Raw genomic sequence first — 21,431 nt, 5'->3', positions numbered from 1 at the left:
ACTCAGTTGTAGGTGTTTTATAAGACAGGCATCTGTAAAAGATACGTGAAGCTTGAGTAGAATCCAGAAATCGCTATCATAGATTTGTAAGAATCAAGTCTCTGTACTTTTTCAGCTGGCTAAACAAACACTTCTTGTCCTCTTCACTTATGGAGTCAATATAAGTACCTTCATTAGTTAACTTCTGGACTGAAGTTTTTGTTTCATCCAGTACGTTTTCAATGGATATCTCTGATTGAGCCAAGGTAGCTTCTATTGCTGGACAGAGATCTACTACTGTTGTAGCAGATGCCTGGATGATGATGTTTAATGACCCAACTGATTTCAACAGTAGACTTACAGAGAGAATGGCGATAGTCTTCTCTGAACTTAGTAACAAAAGTAGTCCACCAGCCTCACTACTTAGATCTGTCCTATCTTATTGGATACTTTCCAAAACCAGTAATAGCGGTTGCAGTAATTTTAAGACAACAGCCAAGAATCACTCATGAAAAAGCCAGCAGGTTTTCTCAGGTTGGACTAATTTGAACTTCAGTCCCACTGTATCTTCTATTTGTTTTCAAGTCGTTCAGTCCTTTTGGACTCTTGCTGAAAAAAACAGTATAACAAAGCCATTAAAATTTATAGCTTTTTAATGTCTTTGGAAGATTCTGCAGCTCGTACTAGCGCTAACTGGAGTAAATGGCCTTTGCAGTGTGTATAGGAGAGATTAGGATTATGCTTTTCTCTGAGTAAAGCTTGTGCTCCACCATGTCTTCCAGAGAAGTTTGCAGCTCCATCAAATGCACAAGCAGCCATCTGTTTGGGGTTCAGTTTACAAGCATTTAACTCTTCTAAGATGTCACAGATGCAGCTGATGTGTCTTCTATAACCTGAACATCTAGAATGCATCTACTGGCCTATCACGGACATCAAGATAACATGCGCAACGATTTAATACTTGATGCCTATTTTCGTTGGTGCATTCATCAGCCATGTATGCACATTTTTTTAATATGATGAGAGAGTTCTTCACTTTTTCAACTGCTGAGTCTTTCAATGTTGTACCACATGCTTCTAGAGAGTCAGCTGAGTTTTTTCCCCAAAAGATAGCGAGCATTTGCCAGTCTTGTTCGAAAGCAATGTCCAACTTCAGGATTAACAAGTGACAATGCACTTAACATTGACCTCCAGTTTGCAGTGTGAGGTATCTCTTGCTTAAAAAGAAAGTATGATGCTACAGCCATGTTGGTCCACAAAAACTGAGTTGTGTCTCCGGCATTCTTAACAGAGATAAATAAACTGGTTCAAGTAAAAAACAGTTTTTGGGGACAGAAAATTCCACGGCAGGCCTGAGAATCACCTCAGCTGGGAAAAAACTGAATACAGAGAAAATCTCCCCGAGCATACTAGCACCACCGACTTCCTGAGGAAACTACAATGCATTGGTGTTCTTCCTGAAAACACCATCCTGGCCACCATGGATGTAGAAGCACTTTACACCAATATTCCACATGAGGATGGACTACAAGCTGTCAGGAACAGTATCCCTGATGAGGCCACAGCACGCCTGGTGGCTGAACTTTGTGACTTTGTCCTCACCCACAACCACTTCAGATTTGGGGACAACTTATACCTTCAAGTCAATGGCACTGCTATGGGTACCCGCATGGCCCCACAGTATGCCAACATTTTTATGGCTGACTTAGAACAATGCTTCCTCAGCTCTCGTCCCCTAGTGCCCCTCCTCTACTTGCGCTACATTGATGACATCTTCATCATATGGACCCACGGAAAGGAGGCCCTTGAAGAATTCCACCTGGACTTCAACAATTTCCACCCCATCATCAAACTCAGCCTGGACCAGTCCACACAAGAGATCCACTTCCTGGACACTACAGTGCAAATAAGTGATGGTCACATAAACACCACCCTATAGCGGAAACCTACTGACCGCTATACATACCTACATGCCTCCAGCTTCCATCCAAGACCCATCACATGATCCATTGTCTACAGCCAAGCCCTAAGATACAACTGAATTTGCTCCAACCCCTCAGACAGAGACAAACATCTAAAAGATCTTTATCAAGCATTCTTAAAACTACAATACCCACCTGAGGAAGTGAGGAAACAGATTGACAGAGCAAGACGGGTACCCAGAAATCACCTACTACAGGACAGGCCCAACAAGGACAATAACAGAACACCACTGGCCATCACATATAGCCCCCAACTAAAACCTCTCCAGCGCATTATCCACAATCTACAACCCATCCTGGAAAATGATCCCTCACTCTCACAGACCTTGGGAGGCAGGCCAGTCCTCGCTTACAGACAACCCCACAACCTGAAGCAAATACTCACCAGCAACTACACACCACACCACAGAAACACCAACCCAGGAACCAATCTCTGTAGCAAACCTCGTTGCCTACTCTGTCCCCATATCTACTCTGGCGACACCATCAGAGGACCCAACCACATCAGCCACACCATCAAGGGCTCATTCACCTGCACATCTACTAATGTTATATATGCCATCATGTGCCAGCAATGCCCCTCTGCCATGTACATTGGCCAAACCGGACAGTCCCTCCGCAAAAGAATAAATGGACACAAATCGGACATCAGGAATGGTAACATACAAAAGCCAATATTTCTTCAACACTTCAATCTCCCTAGACATTCTATAACAGATTTAAAAGTAACTATTCTTGAACAAAAAATCTTCAGAAACAGACTTCAAAGAGAAACAGCAGAACTAAAATTCATTTGCAAATTTAACACCATTAATCTGGGTTTGAATAGGGACTGGGAGTGGCTGGCTCATTACAGAAGCAGCTTTTCCTCTCCTGGAATTGACACCTCCTCATCTATTATTGGGAGTGGACTACATCCACCTTGATTGAATTGGCCCTGTCAACACTGGTTCTCCACTTGAGAAGTAACTCCCTTCTCTCCATGTGTCAGTATATAATGCCTGCATCTGTAACTTTCACCCTATGCATCTGAAGAAGTGAGGTTTTTACCCACGAAAGCTTATGCCCAAATAAATCTGTTAGTCTTTAAGGTGCCACCAAACTCCTTGTTGTTTTTGTAGATTACCTGAAGTATCCTATCCTTCCACTAGTCTCCCAACAGCGTCTCTATGGACACACTTTTCTAAGGAACTGGGAAGGTCAACATGTTGCATAAAAGGAGTCGAAAGAATGTGCTAGAAATGGAAGGAGTGTGCTACAAAGCTCCTAATGCTGAGACTTAGAGCATCAGGAAGCTAGGACTCATACCCAATCAGGAGCCTATCTAGAAGGTGTTCCAATATATCTAGGCTTGGAAGGGTTAGATTTTTATTGGTAAATGTGAATAAACATCAATTTTACCATACACACACAAACCTGTGAAAAAATATTTCCACTGACGATAATCAAAATATACAGCTAGGCAAAGTAAGAAAAATGCTGCTTGAGAACTTATCAGACTTTGATTTAAGGATATTTACTTTGTAACATTTTGACATGTAATGTGGACAATTTGTATCTTAATGGTTATAAAGCTAACTTTGAATCTCAACATCTACTGTCACTAAGTATTGTCTTACCCCACCTATTGTCTGACTCTCCCATAATTTCCCATAACCATGACAAATTTAAATTGATAAAAATAAAAAAAATACTTAAAACCCATAATTTTGTGTAATCCACCCACCTCTTGGGTGTGGTGTTCTGTCCCATCTAGTGGCACTGAGACCACTTAGAAAGAGAGAGATTAATTAGTCTGCTCTACAGCCTTAGCTAAAAGCCATGTGGCTTTTACAGTTAGAAGTAGAAGTTCATGAACTAAGCTCCAGAGGTCCCAGGTTCAATCCCACCTGCTGACAACCGGGGTATGTATGCATTACATTTGCACAGCCGTAAAAATTTAAATTGATTAAAAAAATTAAAAATGCTTAAAAATAAACATTGACATTATCAGTCAAAATAGTAAAACAAATCAAATTCTGCCAAGCCTAATAACAACTCGGGTTGCAAGACAAAATAGGATTCTTGTTTTCTCAAGAGCATCATGAAGATCAAGTTCTCTGAGTCCCAGATTTGTGGTTTCTACAGTTGAGCAGGAAGTCCATTAGCTATCTTGGATACTCATGTTCCAGAAGGTAAAACCTCTTATGTTCCCAGACAAGGATCTCAGGTGCTGTAGGTCTGGGGGTATGAAGATCCTGGAATAGAAGCTTCCATCAATCCAGGAAGTTCAAATATGCTGAACTGACACATGTAGGAATCTGAGATACTCTGGGTGCCTGGACCATTGATTTGTTAACTATTTGAGGACTTGATGATTTAGTTCTCATTCTCATGCATCCGACTGGTGCTTAGTCAACCGGCTTACAGGCTCCTCTTTTGCTCAAATGTGGGTTGTTATAGTAATTAGATGCCTTACGTTGTGAGCACCTCAAAGCAGAGACAGTCTTTAATGAAGACTTGGTAAGCTCCTAGCAAATACCAATATAAACAATACAAGTAATAAGTAAGCAACAAAACTGCCTGTCCAGCAGTAAGAGATTTCCCTTGCTTCATTCAGGATTTTTAACTATACTTTCTCACTTTATCCTAGAAGTGCAAGTATGCCACAAAGGCCCTATTGCCACTTTACATCTGAATGGCAACTACCAAACGCAGAGGGAAGCATAAAACTATCCTCTTAACTGCTTGTAACTTTAGAAAGTTGTTCTGATGAGCTGCCTGAGACAATCTTTTGTCTTGAATTGAATGGGGCTCCCTCAGTAGTGCAGCAGATAATCTGGTTCTTGAAACTGATAACTCCACTGATGAGCAGGATAGTTTGTAAGATAGAGAGGTGCATCATACCACAGAACAGTTTCCACAAAGTGAGTGAGGTCCCTGGTAGGCAAATACTTGAGGAGGTCCTAGAAGAAATACAATTTGTGAAATCTTTCCTTCGACAAGATTGGACTTGAGGCAGGAAAGTCTGATAAAAGTAGATCAACTCCTGAGAAGACACTAAGTAGCTTCTCTGAAAACAGAAGTCAAAGAATCTGAGCAGTTGAAACATCTCATCAGTGTGTACAGACATGATCTCATGTGGATGGGCTATCAACACGTCATCTATGACCTTTCTGTTGTAGACTGGCCATCAGAGATTCCCCTGGGCTGGAGAAGTCAAAGGGAAAGCTAGGCCATGATGCACAAATCCACATTTCTCTAGGTCCTCATATCCAGACTGTCTAAACCTTGCCAATTTTTTTTCTACATAACATGTCAAACATTCCGCCTTTCCTTATCCATTCACACAGCTAAAACTTTTGTCCAAGCTCTCATCTTGCATCTCGATTATTGCAACAACCTCTTCTCTGGCCTTGACAAATGCTATTTTGTCCTGCTCGTATTCATTGAAATACTGCTACAAAGATCATTTTCTTAGCCCATCAGTTTGACCATTTCACCCCTTTCTTTGCATCCTTCAACTGGTTCCCTTTCTCTATTGCACCAAACATAAGCTAGTTGTCTGCACTTGCAAGGCCTTTCACGGCCTAACCCCACCTTTCCTATCATCTCTCATTCAGTATCAACATGTTAACTCCCACCTCTGATGGGCCAACAATGTTAGTCTCCATCGTCCACTTGTTAAAATTTCAAACATGCTTCCTCCCATACTGCCTCTCTCCCAGGGAAGGAGCTCCCCATTAACATCTGCAAAATGATCTCATCCTCTTTCAAACCCCTTCTTAAAAGTCTCCTTTTCCATGACACTTACAAAATACTTGCAACTGTTATGCCACTGGTATGCTGAGACCACAGCCTATCATATTGACCAATACTGTCTCATTGTTCCTTGTACTCCCCCATGTGTTATCTGTATCTATCTGTTGTCTCAATCTATACTTAGACTGTAAGTTCTTTGAAGCTCTTTTTTTGTATTCTCTGGTATGCAGCAATTAGACATACATCAGGGTGGATTGATTTAAATCAAAATGGAAAGCCTCGATTTAAATCACCAATTTTAATCTTTTCCATTTGTACTTCAGCTAGAATCTAAAGAAACGTGCATTCTCATTGGTTGATATAACCATTGTTTCCATGGTGGATGGAGTCAAATATTCATAATTTGAGAACCGAGAGAATCAGAACTCAAGTAGGGAGAAGCTATAAGACCTGATCCTGATGAGATACATGATGTCTCCCAGAGTCAGAGACTGGGTCCCAAGGCCTGTGATGAATCTGCCAGTCTCTTATACCCAGTAGCACAGTCCCTGTGTTCTCCACAGGATCAAGCCCTGAATACAGCACATGACATATTATGCCATAGTTATAAAGCTAGACATCTAAAGTTACATATTTTTCCTCTAATTCTTTCTTTATAAAGAAATGCTGCCTTTAACTCCAAGTTTTTGATGGAGGCTCACCATATTTACTTTTATTTACAAGTCTTAAGAGATTATAATAAATTTAGACCTTAACATATTTTGTGTTAAATTCAGATTTCATTTAGACAGGCTTGTTTTTAAAAAGAAAAATTATAATTGAAATACAAATTTTAAAAAACATTTGCTGATTTTTTGGAAAAAAAAAACATCAATTTTTATTCACCCTGACATCTATAGTAAAAATATGTTGTAAAAAATAATACCCTGTGTAATTTGACTCCAGATGAAGAACTTCATATTGGAAAACCTGGATTTGAATCACAATTTAAGAATTTTCTGTTAATTACTGAATTATAATACAAATAAAACAGGTAATCATCGTGCCAATTCATGGAACCTCCACTTACCGTCATTTAGGGTCTGTTAGACTCTTCTGATTTCAGCCAATTTTAAAAGGAAAGTGACTGTCCTGTGTTATTGTGCAGACAAGATGCATGAGGTAATGCCTTTCATTGGACCAACTTCTGTTTGTGAGAGTATGTTATTGTCGGTAGACACAATCAAGTCTTGGGCAAAGCCATACAAGAATGTGTACAACAACAACAAAATCTTGAAAGCATACCCATTTTCCACCTGAGATGGGGTGTCCACTCCACACAGGAATGGAAAGGGTAAGATGGCCATGTAGACCTATTAACTCCACAGGTTGTATCTGGAGGAAGAGCCAGGGAGCAGGGAATTGATTGGAAGCGGGTTCAGCTATGCAGGAATAGGCGGGGCCTATAAAACCAAGAAGCTGGCAACAGACAGGGGCGGCTGCTGGAAAAGGACAGTCATTTTCTGGGAAGAGGGAGGCGTGTTTGGAGGTTACAGAGATGTGTAGGTTGGAGTCATGCTCTGGGAAGAGGGTTTGGAGCTGGTACACCCAGGGCAAGGAGGGAAACCAGGAGTTGTAGAAAGCAATCCAGGGAAGGAGCAGTGAGGGTTGGGAGAGGAAAGTCAGAACAACTGGAAAGAGGGTCCCTGGACAGGAAACCTGAAATAGAGGGTGGGCCTGCGGTTTCCCTACCTGCCACTGAGGAAGCGGCACCAGTGAACTGGAAGACTGCCTGGGTCACTGTAAGAGTAACACAGAATTTGGAGAATTGTACCCCGGAAGGGGGGAATGCTGATTGACCTGGCCGGAGAGCTGAGTCATGAAGAGGACGCTGCAGTTCCTGGAATGGGAGAGGGACTGCAAATCAGAGAGAGTTATGGTGTGCGACCACAGGATGGGGTGTTAGCCTCAAGAGCTAATCCCCAGTGATCAGGAGGAGGCACCATACTTGCAGTGAGTAGAGCAGTTCTGTGACACCACCAAAAGGCAAAGTGATTAGTTCTTTGTGCATCTGACAGAAACACTGAAGTTGCAAGCAACCAATTACCTATTACAGCTGCATGGGAGTGTGCTTTAATAATTCACTCTGAAGCATCCTCAAACATTTTAAACTACTATTTTGGAAGTTATCATGGAGCACAGGGATTCTCTTATTCTGGCCAGAGGAACCAACAATTTATTATTTTTCAAAGCATGAAATGTTACACAGGTCCAGTTGCTTTAAAATAGTTGATTTTGAATGATAAACTACTTTTATGTAAGTCCTTTTGGCAAGAAATTAATGTGTTTTTTTATTTCTAATTGCAAAATGGCAGGTAGACATTAATTCATTAAATGTCACACCTCTGACTGTTCATGGGCATAATCCTACAATCTGCAACTTGAATTGAGAATATGAATTGTTACCTAGCAGAAAAGGAAACGTGACAGAATGTGTGAAGATATAATTATTTTACAAATATTTTTGGCAGTGGTAGATCATGAAATACTCCCAGAAGTCATTCTTAGCACATAGATCATACACTTCGTGCAACTATGTTAATTTTGTATCTTTTTAATCAAAAGTCACATAGATTTCTGTAGGGCATTTGACTTAGTACTAAGTATTTTACACCAACACAAACACCTTTATCAACCAAACTTGTAGTCTCATCTAACTTGAACTCATCACTCTTCTATAGTATCAGAGGGGTAGCCTTGTTAGTCTGGATCTGTAAAAAGCAACAGAGAGTCCTGTGGCACCTTTAAGACTAACATCTGTTAGTCTTAAAGGTGCCACAGGACTCTCTGTTGCTCTTCACTCTTCTATAGTAAACTGAGATGTAAATTCCATCTAAAATATAGAAGTTTTATGTTCAGACTTCAGTTTTTAACTCTGATGTCTTGGTGGACTTTTAAAAAAAAAAAACATCTATCCACAAAATTATCAACATAAAAGTGAACACACCCACACACCACTGAAGAACAATCTTGTTCTAACCTTATCACATTAGGAAGAATAGGAGGTACAGAGTGAGCCATTTTCAATCTAATCTGCTGATTTAGCTGCATTTGGTTTCTTATTCCATTCTGGTTCAACACTTGTATAATATTACGGTAGCTGAACTCAGTTTTTGTTTAAAACAGGCAAGACTGCAGTTTGAAATATTCTTACATTTCTTTTGTTACAGTTGGGTAAAAAGGGGATCCCCCCATTTTTTTAATGTAATGTATCTAAATTCTCCTATTTTCTGCTCTTGCTCCTCCATCATTGCTGAAGCCAGAAAAATCTCATTAAAATTTGTCTCTACGGTGCTCTTCTGGACTTGCATAACAGTTTAGTCTATTATTTTTTTAATGTTAGAGGACATAAAATTACATGATCAGTTAAATTAGAAATAAAAAAATAATAGAAAAATGCAACAATTCAGGATTAGGAGCAGACATGCCAAACCTGCAAAAAAACCCACAAAAAACTGGGCTTGTTTTTGGCTTAATTGGCTTGTGAGTTGTTTGTTGGCTAATTTTTGGCTTGTAGCAGCTTGTTGCTTGTTGTAGCTTCTTGCTTTTTTTTTTAAATCAGCTCCCAGGAAGCAAAGGCAAGGGGGGAGAGAGTCAAGGGTGCATAGCAGGCCCACCACAGTCCCAGACTGCAAGCCTGGGGGATCTAGAGTGCTGGGGTTCTTGGGGATTGGCTTGTTTTGGCCTTGTTTTGAAATGGAATTAGCTTGATTTTTGGTTTACTATGAAAGTCAGAGTGCTTATTTACTGCGTCAAAATTGGCAACTGTAGTTAGGAGGACACTTTCACTGGCTGCAGATAAACTCAAAAATGCCTGCTGCAGGGTTTCTGGCACCTGCCTCTAAAACAACTGCCCGCCGTTTGAGACGGACAGTGATCTTGAGGCACCATGGTCCAATTGAGTACAGTAACTCCTCAGGGTGGATAAAAATCAATGATTTTTTTTTAAAAATCAAAAATTTTGGATTTTTTAATTTAAATTGGATTTTTTTTATAGAATGCTTTTTGAGGAAAAAAACCTATCTAAAGATAGTTTATATTAAGATACATTATAGCTCAAAGATATCTCATCATGGAATAGGGATTATAAATTCTAATTCTATAGTATGAGACAATATATTAATGTAATGTTTAAGAAAAGTTTTGTAAATGAGTTCCAATAGTTCATGGATTAGGGACCCAATCTTATGAGGTTCCAGAGGCTTCTGTATAGATCAGGGGTCAGCAACCTACGGCACGCATGCCAAAGGTGGCACGCGAGCCGATTTTTGATGGTACGCGGTGGCAGGCTGAGCGGCTCAGCCCGCCGCCGCTCTGGGATTCCAGCTGCTGCCCCATTGCCAGCTGGGGTCCCAGCCGCCGGCCCCACTCAGTGCCTGCTGAAGGCCTGGGGACCCCCAAGGAACCCCAGGCTGGCAGTGGGCTGAGCAGGCCGGCGGCTGAGACCCTGGCTGGCAGGAGCCGGCGGCTGGAACCCCAGAATGGAGGCGGGCTGAGCCGCTCAGCCCGCTGCCGGTCTGGGGTCCCGGCCACTGGCCGCGCTCAAGCCGCCGCTGCCGGCCCCTTGCCAGTCGGGTTCCCAGCCGCCGGCCCCGCTCAGCCTCCTGCCAGCCTGGGTGAGCAGAACCCCAGGCTGGTAGCGGGCTGAGGGGAGCCAGCAGCTGGGACCCCAGCTGGCAGGAGCTGGTGGCCGGAACCCCAGACTGGCAGCGGACTGAGCAGCTCAGTCTGCTGCCGGGCTGGGGTCCCAGCCACCAGCCCCACTCACCCCGCTGCCGGTCTGGGTGAATGGAACCCAGGACTGGCAGTGGGCTGAGTGCAGCTGGGACCTCAAACCGGCAGCAAACTGAGCCACTCAGCCCGCTGCCGGTCTGAGGTCCCGGCCACCGGCCCCACTCAGCCCGACGCTGGCCCCGCTCAGCCCGTTCAGCCCAGACCGGCAGTGGGCTGAGCAGGGCCTGGGATCCTTGTCTGGGTTTCCAGCCACCAGCCCCGCTCAGCCCACTGCCGGTCTGGGGTTCCATTCACTCAGCTGGCAGTGGCCTGAGCAGGGCCGGTGGCTGGGACCCCAGATCGGCAGCAGACTGAGCCGCTCAGTCCGCTGCCAGTCTGGGGTTCCGGCCACCAGCTCCTGCCAGCTGGGGTCCCGGCCGCTGGCCCCCCTCAGCCCGCTACCAGCCTGGGGTTCTGCTCACCCAGGCCGGCAGGAGGCTGAGCGAGGCTGGCGGCTGGGACCCTGACTGGCATGGGGCCAGCAGCTGGAACCCCAGACAAGCAGCAGGCTGAGTGCTGCCGGCACCCCAGACTGGCAGCTGACTGAGCCATTCAGCCCCCCGCCGGCCCCGCTCAGCCCGCTGCCAGCTGAGTGAATGGAACCCCAGACCAGCAGCGGGCTGAGCAGTGCCAGCAGCTGGACCCCAGACCACCAGTGGGCTGAGCAGAGCTGGTGGCTGGAACCCCAGACAAGGATCCAAGGCAAGGATCACACTGAATTGATAAGATCTGCATTTTAATTTTATTTTAAATGAAGCTTCTTAAATATTTTAAAAACCTTATTTACTTTAAAAGTAACAATAGTTTGTTTATATAATATAGACAGAGAGAGAGACCTTCTACAAACGTTAAAATGTATTACTGGCACGGGAAACCTTAAATTACAGTGAACTTGGCACAGCACTTCTGAAAGATTGCCGACCCCTGGTATAGATTATTTAGGTTAATCCTATCTATCCAATGGGACTCAGTGCTCAGTCTAGAAGATACCATCAGAGATGCTTAGTTTTGCAGTTCTCAAACTCTGGATTTGTGTCTCCAGAGATAACATGCTTGTTAACAGCAAAAATGTTTTTAAATCAATCAATCAATGAATAGATAGATAATATATAATATACAGACCTCAACCCTATTGTCCCTCTGCAAATTTGTGTACACAGACTCAATCCCTTACCTCTCTCTAAAAGTGAAAAGTTTCAAAAGTTCAATTAACAGAAGATTGTTGGGGGCGGAATAGATCTGGACAAGCAGATAAATGTGAGAAGGGAGGGACAGTAGAAAGAAAAGTGAAACTGTTTGAGCAGCATATTCCAGAAGTCTTGAGGTCTTTCTGAGTGTAGCCTTCATTGATTTGAGATCTACCATGCCATTCTCTCACTAGAAGGGAAAACCTATAATAGCACTAGGCCATAAGAGACCCAGTTTGGGAATATTTTAATGAAGTTCCTCTACCTGTGAGTAAGACAGGCATCTGTGCAAAATGCAAACAGTGCAACAAAGAAATGCAAGGCCTGGTTTCCCGAATGAAACAACATCATGAGAAGTGTTTCTTCTCAGGAGGAAGCTGCGCTGAAGATGATGAAAGGAACATGTCTGAACATGCAGGATCTTCAGGTTGGTAAACTTTTTCATTTCATACTTCTTTCTTAAGGACTGCCTGTCTTCCTTCTGGACTATTCTTGAATTCTCATGTTTGAGCAAAAACTATAGTTGTTACTCTGTGGTTCTATCATTTCAGATGCAGTTGTGATAAAAAATAGATAGCTGAAATAGGCAGATCTTCCTTTTACAATTTCACCTTTAAAGTAGTACTGAGTGCCAGTGAATGCAATGAGTAATACTAAATGAGCAGTATGGTAATAATAATTAAATAACTGCATAGACTTATTTTGTTTAGGAGAATCCATTCTCACCATACAGGATTCTGAAGACTATCCACCTTCAAGATCACTATCATTTTCTATAGTTTCAGAGTTATCTGCCAATGATAGTGTTTCAGTCACATCATGTTTGTCACATTGCTATAGGTGATATACGGTGGCTAAAAGAAAAGAAAAAAATCTCTATCATCCAGAAACAACCATAGCTAAATTTGTGATAAGAACCTACAGATTACAAAAAGAGGTAATGGATAAAAAAATTGTCCGGTTTGACTCTTCTTTCTATATGATTGAGAACCCACACTTCATTAACATGGTTCAGTCATTAAGACCAGGATACAGTCTACCCAACAGAGCAGATGTTGCAGGCAAATTCCTGGATAAAGTGTAGGAAAGAGAAATTGAGCAGTGTGCAAAAGGTCTAGAGGGTAAAATTGTTAACCTGAGTCTTGATGGGTGGAGCATTGTCCACAATGATCCTGTTGTATGTGCTTGTGTGACAACACAAGAAGGGAATGTCTTCCTTACAGAAACAATTGATACATCAGGAAATGCACACACAGAATACTTACAAAAGGTAGCAGTAAAAGCTATAACGAACTGTGGAAAAATTGGTCACAGACAATGCTGCAAATGTATCCAAGATGAGAAGGAATTTAGAAGAGAGTGAAGAGAGTCCCAAGCTAATAACATACCGTTGCAGTGCTCATTTGATGAACCTCCTAGCCAAAGACTTCAGTGTTACAGAAATAAAGGCTAATGTTGTTGAAATTGGAAAATACTTCCGTAACAACCACTCTGCAGCATCTGTTCTGAAAAAAGGGGAAGGAACCAAGCTAACTCTCCCACAAGACGTGTGATAGAACTCAGTAGTGGACTGCTTTGAGCACTATATCAAGAATTGGCCTAATCGGATGACAGTTTATGAACAAAATTGTGAAAAAATAGATGGCACTGTCACAGCCAAAGTTCTCAACATTGGGCTTAAGAGAAATGTTGAACACATGCTGAGTACCCTGAAGCCTATTTCTGTAGCCTTGAACAAAATGCAGGGAAATAGCTCTTTTATTGCGGATGCTGTTGAAATTTGGAAGGAACTGAGTGAGATCTTAAAAAGAGAAATATGCAATGACAGAGTTAAATTACAAGCATTAAAAAAACAAATGGGACAAGCACTATCTCCAGCTCATTTTCTTGCAGATATTCTCAATACTCAGTACCAGGGTCAAACCTTAACTGCTGAAGAAGAGGAGGTGGCTATGACACGGGCATCCAGCAATCATCCCTCCATAATGTCAACTATAATAAACTTTAGAGCTAAGGGTGAACCATTCAAGAAATATATGTTTGCTGATGATGTTTTAAAGAAAGTCACACCAGTGAACTAGTGGAAGTCACTGAAGCACTTGGATTCAGAGACTGTTGAAGTGATAATCTCACTTTTTACAGCAATAGCTTCTTCTTCCGGTGTAGAAAGAATATTTTCTTCCTTTGGACTAATTCATTCCAAATTGAGAAATCATTTGGGACCTGAAAAAGCAGGAAAGCTTGTTTTTCTTTTCCAGATTATGAACAAACAGGAAAATGAAGGTGAAGATAACTGAGTTAGCTGCAGAAGCCAATATTTTAAGTTTCTCATATTGACCTGGCTGACAGTCGATTTAATTTTTTTTTTTAATATTTCATTTAACTATTTTAGTTAAAACAATTTTAACAAAAACAAACCTGATTTTAAAAAACTTGAATGTTTAACTAAATTAAAAAATCATATGCTTGTTTTGTTAAAATATTATATGTTTGCCGTTGAAGAAAAACATCCAGAATACATAACGTTGTTGTTTTAGTTAAATAAAACAATTTAAATGTCTATTTATTAATACAACATGGCAAGAAAATCCTCCAAATATTAATGATTAACCTGTTGAATTGGAGATAGTTCACCTCTGTAACGATGCTGCCTCTGGTGGGAAACAACTGAGAGTATCAATTCAGGACAAATTGCTTAGAGCAGGGCAATCACAGCCCCAGGCTGGTGGTTCTCCACCTCTAAGGCACACCAAACCAGCCAAACAGAGAAGACTTCGGTTTAACCCCACTGGCTAACCATAAGCCATACAAGCAATACCTCTGTGCTTTGAACAGACCCTCTTTTCCCTGCTTGCTTGTGAATTTACCACCCCCAGCAACTTAGAGACTGGATTCTGTTTTAAAGCGATACTAAACCAATTCAAAGTACCTAAGGATGAGAGTTTGCTTGCTTTCCCCTGCATTCTTAAGCATTCAGCCATAAAACTGTTCTGCTATGAAACACCAGTAACCAAATCTGTCCTTAGACCCTGAAGCAAAGACTGCTTACTTAAAGAATCAGCATGGAGACATTCCTCTCTCAACAACCTTGTCTCCCCAATAAACTGGTTAAGCACAACCACTTGGTTATAGGGCTGTTCAACTTTCTTAATAGCTTTTACTTCATCTGAGCCCTTCTTAAAGCTATCCACACCTTACATAGCTTAGGAAAGTCAGTGGATCAATACACAACAGAAAATTTCTGGCTGTTAGAAACTGAAATTTCCTTGATTAAATCACTTCCACACCCTTCAGTTGCAGTAAATTGCTTGCAAAGACTACCATGAGGATTCCTTTCCCTAGGAGCTTCTCTAAGCAACAACTCACCCCTCACAGAAATTCTGCCCTCACCCTCTTCACCTAGGGCTTGCTCTAAAGGAACACTTTCCTGAGCAACAATAGATTCTTTCTGGGTCTCACTTACATCCAGGATTACCTTTGGCTCATCAGGCGGATTTCTACACAATCCCCTTTCAGGCAAACTCATAGACTTACTAGATAAAAGGTTAGAGGTACTCTCTTTCCCTCTGCAACTTTCATCACAGTTACTGGCAACGTGCAAGCTGTCAGGCTCAACATACACAAGTTTAGGAATTATTTCCTTCTTGTTGCAACTTTCCACACCATCAGTGGGTAATACAATCAAATTACCTTTAGGCTCTACTTGTGCCCTGGTGAGGGTATCAACTTGATTAGACAGAGTTGCTACACCTTTTCCCAGCAACACATTAGCAACAGGCAAAATATAAGCACCAGAATTGTTTGGTCTCTGGGACTTTGCCATGACACTAACTGATGCAACCTAGTTACAGTGCCATTCTCCCTAGCAGACACAAATCCCTTGCACCCCCTCACACGCCCCCAGCCCCCTGCCCTGACCCCTGCACCTCCTCCTGCACCCCCCTCACACACCCTCAACCCCCTGCCCACCCTGACCCCTGCACTCCCCTCACACCTCCCCAGCCCCTTGCCCTGACTCCTGCAACCCACACATACCCAGCCCCCCCCACACCCCATGCCCTGACTCCTGAACCCCCCCATGCCCATCCTGAGCACCAAACGGGAGCTCCTGCACACACATACCCCATTCCCACCTGCACCATTCACACCAAACAGGAGCTGCCCCAGGTAAGCGCTCCACACCCCAACCTCCTGCCCCAACCCTGAGCCCCGTCCCTCACCCTAGCTCCTGGCCAGACCCTGCACCCCAATGTTTTTTTACAATATTTGGAAAGATCATTAAGTGGTCCGTCGAGACCCACCGCGATTTTCAAGTGGTCTGTGGAAAAATAAGTTAGACTACAAGAACAATCAAGGTACCTCACTTTATTTTCATTTACTTGCTATTACTTATAGGAGGAGGATGAAGAAAAAAAGAATGAAAAATGGGGGTGGGGGGAGATAAGAGAGAATGTTCTTTTTCTTGGCTGGGTCCCAAGGAGGGGCCCCAAAAAATGAACTGAGAACAGGGCTGGGGGGCCCCACTAACTCTAAATCCACCACTGGCTGTCACGTCACCTGGGCTCTGGATACTGTGTCAGCTGATCCCCACAGTCTCCAACCTACCTGGGCAGTACAGCAGACATGGCCCTGCCCATTAGCTCCTCTCCACTCCCTAGCCCACCCATCCAGAGGTGAAAGTAAGCTGGTATGGCACAGTACGCCGTACTGGCAAGAGCCCGTATGCCGTGCCGGACTGGACCAGCTTCTCCAACGGTGATTTAAAGGGCCTGGAGCTCCGGCCCCTGTGGGGAGCCCCAGGCCCTTTAAAACGTTGCCCTAGCCCCACTGCTGGAGCTCCGGCGGTGCTTTAAAGGGTCCCGGGCTCCCCCCCGGCAGCCAGAGCCCTGGGCCCTTTAAATCACCGCCAGAGCCCTGCCGCTGCTACCCCAGCAGCGGCAGGGCTCCAGCAGCGCTTTAAAGGGCCGGGGCTCCCCACAGTGGCAAGAGCTCTGGGCCCTTTAAATCCCTGCCCAAGCCTGGCTGCCGGAGCCCCGGGGCCCCGACAGACAGGCTTGGGCGGGGATTTAAAGGGCCCGGGGCTCCCCGCAGTGGCAGGAGCCTCAGGCCCTTTAAATCCCCACCTGAGCCCTGCCACCCTGGGGTAGCGGCAGCAGGGCTCCCGTGATAATTTAAAGGGTCCGGAGCTCCATGGCGGCCAGAGCCCTGGGCCCGTTAATTTGCCCCTGGTAGCTCCGGGGTGATTTAAAGGCCGGGGGGGCTCCCAGCCACAGCCGGAGTCCCAGGGCCTTTAAATCTTGAAAGGCCACGCCTTTTCCTGTTGAGGCCATGCCCCTGCTCAGGACTCCGGCGTACCGGTAAGTCTTTTAAGTTACTTTCACCCCTGCACCCACCCCTTGCTTCCTACCGCTTAAGGCTTATCCTTCTCAATTTTAAAAATGATTGCTTGCCCCCACCCCGTCAGGCTTTTCTGGCACCCCTGTTACTAGGTATCCAGTTTTAGACTGGAAACTCCAATAGAAAATGGGACCTGGGTGTCCGGTCAGCAGTGCTGACTGGAAACTAAAAATCCAGTTATAGGAATAACCACATTACCTCCACTCCTCCCACTCCCAACACCCACCCCAGAGGGCTGGAAGAGAACCTGTCCTGCTGCTGCTGGATGTCACAGAGTGTGGGGGAGTCAGGGTCCTGCACTCCCCACTTCATGCGATTCACCGTGACTCTCAGCCAGCCAGTAAAACAGAAGGTTTATTAGATGACAGGAACACAGTCAAAGCAGAGCTTGTAGGTATGGAAAGCAGGACCTCTCAGTCAGGTCCGTCTTGTGGGGTAGGGAGCCCAGACACCAGTGCTAGGCCTCCCTCCATTTCCCCAACCAGCTCCGAACTGCAACTCCCTTCAGCCCCTCCCCTGTCTCTTTCCCGGGCCAGGAGGCCACCTGATCTCTTTGTTCTCCAACACCTTCAGTTGGCACCTTGCATGGGAGAAGCCCAGGCCATCAGTTGCCAGGAGACATGGTGTCAGCCATTCTCTGTGCAGACAGCATCACACCTGCCTAGGGCTCTGCAACAATCACACACCCTTATCCCACCACCTAGATACTTAAGAAATGCATAGGGGAACTGAGGCACCCACACACTATTCAGAGAAAACATTAAGAATATTCCCACTTTGTCACACTGGAGGAGGGGCAGCTCAGTGCAGAGAGAGACAAAGAGAATGGGCTAGAACCAGGGAGAAGGTAGGTACCCGCTCTATGTGGGCAGGGGTGGGGGGGATCCTGTTCACCCCCTCCCCAGCCCTGCTGCGCTTGCAGTTTACCCCTGGCCCCTCCCTTGCTCCAGGGACCAACCCTAGCTCCTGCCCCACTGTGCTTTTGCCCCCAGCCTCTTTTACAATCATTCTCCAAGGGGGTCCACAAATATGTTTGGAACCAGGCCCACAAAAAGTTAATCCAGCCCTGGTAACAGGTAAAGTATAGGGACACTCATCTTCCACTATTCTTGCCTTAGCAAACTGCTGATTAGACAAAGCTATCAGCTCACAAGGCTGCCTAGGCTCATCCAAACTTTCTTTGTCCTCCTCTCCCATCAAAAATCTACCTTTTTCTTCCTCAGCTAGGGCTTTAACCTGACCATCAATTTTAATCTGCTCCTGAGAAACATTTTCTGTGCTTGATCTAATTCCAGATTCACTTCTGAGACATTAGACAGCCATTCAGAAACTTCCTTCACAGACAAACAGCTATTTGCCACCTTTCTCAGGTTAGGGTCCCCCTCCCCCTGGTCACAGCATAATGGGCAAACACAGAAAACTGCTCAGAGTAATATAGCATACCAACATTGTTATAAACTGGACTTCCAAGAGAATACAGTTTCTGCTGTTCTTCAATTGCTTTTTTGACTTGAAGCCTAAGTCTGGCAATCCTCTCCTCAGTAGCCAGTTGTTCCATTTGCCTTTTATGAGCCCTTTCCTCTCTTTTAGCAGCTTCTTCTTCCAATTCAACATTCCTTTCCTTAGCTTCCTTCTCCAGCTGGGCCAAGGCTTGCATCTCTCTCATTCAAATTTCTGCCAGTTTTTGATTATGTTCAAATTGCAGGCTGTCTCTCAGGGCTTGCAGTCTCATTGCTTCTGCTGATGCTTTCTGGCTCATGGTCACTGATCTTTAACCAACAAAACTCTCAATACCAAAATTCCAATTTGGATAGCGTGGGGTTCTGATCCAAAGCTTAACTGACCTGGTTCTGTGGATCCTGCCAACTATGCCACTGTAACGATGCTGCCTCTGGTGGGACACAACTGTGAGTATCAATTCAGAACAAATTGTTTAGAGCAGGGCTGTCACAGCCCCAGGCTGGTGGTTTTCCACCTCTGAGGCACACCAAACCAGCCAAACAGGGAGGACTTCAGTCTCACCCCATTGGCTAACCATAAATCATACAAGCAATTCCCTTAGACACTCCAATTTCCCAGTATCAGTGCCACTCATTATGGGGACGACTGGTTATGAAAACCAATACCCCAGTAAAAGAAAAAAGGTTCTCCCGATCCCAAAGGACCAAGCCCCACACCCAAGTCAATATACAAGTCAGATCTTACCAACAAATCACGCTGTTGCCAATCCTTCAGAATCTAAAATCTAAAAGGTTTATTCATAAAAAGAAAAAAATATATAGATGAGAGCTAGAATTGGTTAAATGGAATCAATTACATACAGGAATGGCAAAGTTCTTGGTTCAGGCTTGTAGCAGTGATGGAATAAACTGCAGGTTCAAATTAATTTCTAGAGTACATCCACAGCTGAGATGGGTCATTCAGTCCTTTGTTCAGAGCTTCAGTTTGCAGCAAGGTTCCTCCAGAAGTAAGAAACAGGATTGAAGACAAGATGGAGGAGATGTAGCAACCTTTTATAGTCTCTTGCCATGTGGCCTCTGCTTTCTTTGTTCCAAAGACAAGCTATCCAGCACATGGCATGGAAAACCTTAGTTCTGTCCATAGGCATATCCCTGCATGCCTTGCTGAGTCACAAGCTGTATCTGCCTTCTCTCAATGGGTCAGTTGTATAGCTGATGGTCCTTAATGGGCCATCAAGCAGGCTAGGTAGTACTGACGCCAAATTGTCTGGGGTGTCACCCAGAAGCATAGCACAAGTTTGAAATACAGACAGTATAGAGCCAATACTTATAACTTTAAAGACAAAAATGATACATGCATACAGATAGTATAATCATAACCAGCAACCCAAAGCCTTGTCTTAGACACCTTACTTGACCTCCTTTGTACAAGATTTGGTGCCACTACAGGATCTTGGTTGCAACAATGGTCTATACCGTCACAGTTCGTGTCAATAACGTCACAACCTCCCAATGACTTAATAAATTTCTGCTTCAATTACCATTGGAAAATGAAATAACCAAACAATCATTCATTTTCTGATATAGCTGTAAAACTAATCTGAAAAGTTTTCAAAATAAATCACTTTAAAAATGTATAGTGTGTACCTTCTAAAAATGAAACCTATATCTATCTCTGAGTTGTGAAGAATATGTATTAAGGTTATAACAACCAACGAGAATGCACTTTTATGTAGAAATCCATGATTAAATTGAGTCTTCCTGACTCGTGATTTAAATCATGATTTAAATCAATTAGATTAAAATCAAATCCATCCTGTAACTCCTATAATCCTATGTTCTGTGATTCCTTAAGGTCCTCCTTAGACAAAAACCATGATTTTTCAAAAAGGTTCTAGAATCTAAATAAAGGCTATTTTCTATGGCATTTAATTCAGGAAAATCAGACAAAACAGAAAACTATGTGGAACAGTTCCAGTTGATGTTCTCCAGAAAGATGATACTGCAAACAAAAATGTCATTTCAGCCTAAATAAACTTTGCAACATCCAAAATAGTTTGTGCAAGAACTGGAACACATCTTGATGACAAACCATAAAGGTATTTCAAGATCAACCATATTTAATCCACGGAAGTTTTTTTTTAAGTGCAGCTGTTTAATCATTTTAATATTTGCTTACAATATAGAGTAGATATTACATGACACAGGGAGAGAATGCATCAAGAGGGAGGTTAATAAAACAATATTAGATTGTTTTAGCATGATACCCATTGTGCAAACGTTAATTTAGATTTTATAAGGTTGGTGTAGAAGTGCGGTCATTGTTGTAAAGATATCGGAAAGAAGAAACTTTTAGGGAAGAGATGTAGATCATCCAAGATCTAAGGAGCAGTGTGAGAGAAAGCAATGAACAATAAACTAAGGGAAGCAGAATTAGTACATATTAGTAGCACATATGTGGGCCAGACCTGTGTAACTCTTTAAAGGGGAGGACAAGAAGTGTAAAACTAAAGCAAAACTGTACAAGCCAAATTTAAGGATCAAGGGCATGGCAGATGTTAGGTGAACATGTAGTTCCTTTCTAGAAGAGCATCTCATCCAGCAATGCCTTGGACCACAGGATTTCTATGGCAAAAATTCACCAGACAGTGTTCCTGCTCTATGTTGTTGCACAATCTAGAGCACGATTTGGTCAGTTTCTTGCATACACTGAGTATGCCTGATCTTAGTTCCCAGCACAGACCCAGTCAGTCATGCCTAAAGCTACCTATCAGGAGTTCTGCAAGCTCCTCCTGGCACAGAATCAATTCATTCTGGCTGAGACTCTGATGCTGGCTTCTCTGGTGTCACTGTGACTTCATTAAAATCATACA

General features: G+C 43.5%; 1 protein-coding gene across 1 annotated transcript in view; it reads right to left on the bottom strand.

The window, feature by feature from the left end:
- The window catches only part of REC114 (REC114 meiotic recombination protein), a 114,359-nt gene that overhangs the window by 77,560 nt on the left and 15,368 nt on the right, over nucleotides 1-21,431 (bottom strand). The gene's annotated exons all lie outside the window — the stretch shown is intronic.

Source organism: Malaclemys terrapin, chromosome 10 (assembly GCF_027887155.1).
Source record: "Malaclemys terrapin pileata isolate rMalTer1 chromosome 10, rMalTer1.hap1, whole genome shotgun sequence".
Classification (NCBI taxonomy): domain Eukaryota; kingdom Metazoa; phylum Chordata; order Testudines; family Emydidae; genus Malaclemys; species Malaclemys terrapin.
The sequence above is the reverse complement of the archived record's forward strand: the minus strand, read 5'-3'. Positions and strand labels throughout refer to the sequence as shown.